The sequence below is a fragment of the Penaeus monodon genome, chromosome 23 (genome assembly GCF_015228065.2).
Source record: "Penaeus monodon isolate SGIC_2016 chromosome 23, NSTDA_Pmon_1, whole genome shotgun sequence".
Lineage (NCBI taxonomy): Eukaryota > Metazoa > Arthropoda > Malacostraca > Decapoda > Penaeidae > Penaeus > Penaeus monodon.
Window position 1 is genome coordinate 41,502,893 of NC_051408.1, and position 687 is coordinate 41,503,579.

At 31.3% G+C, this 687-nt stretch overlaps 1 protein-coding gene across 1 annotated transcript in view; it reads left to right on the plus strand.

The window, feature by feature from the left end:
* LOC119588087 overlaps nt 1–598 on the plus strand; it is a gene marked incomplete at its 5' end in the record, with an annotated part of 20,276 nt that extends 19,678 nt beyond the window's left edge. The window contains 1 exon segment of the mRNA XM_037936796.1: nt 1–598.
* Between the last annotated feature and the right edge of the window lie 89 nt (nt 599–687).

The window sequence follows — 687 nt, forward strand, 5'->3', positions numbered from 1 at the left end:
ATGGTTGAACTAGTATTGTTACAGTTGCTGGTGTTGCTATATAATCGTAATAAATATAATATGATTAATAATTATACTACATCTGTAGTGAGTGTAGTAATTGTGGCTGTGATTATTATGGGGCTATTTATAGCATATCCAGAAGACATATATATACAATGTTTCCGACTCTTCTACCATACCCCATATGTTTTACGAATAGACAATGCAAAATAAAGTAGTAGTAAGTGGCTTGTTATTTGTTAAAATGTTAGTGACCGATTATCGTCATTCCTGCGAATCGCGATTTTTTTAAATAGTGATTTTTTTTTTACAGCAAGATTTATCTGTTTCAAAGTTGGCGATACTTGGACGTGTGTACAAACAGTTCTCATGTTTTAATGCAACTCGTGTGCCTTCTGAATGTGATTTTCATAATTTCTATGTTTACTGATCAATGTAATTAATATGTCTATTAAAAGTTGATCCCAAATACCATTGACCTATGTCACCTCCTAATATATTTATTGCTATTCATCATTGGGTTGTGTTATGCTTACTGTGGTTCTAGAAGTTCGATGTTCGTATTTTTATGAAATATTAAATATTTTGCATTTTACCTGATCATTCTTTTACCTTCCTGAGATCTCCACGGACATAAGCAAAATATTCTTCAGTTAAGCCCTATTTTTCCCATTGTATTATTAT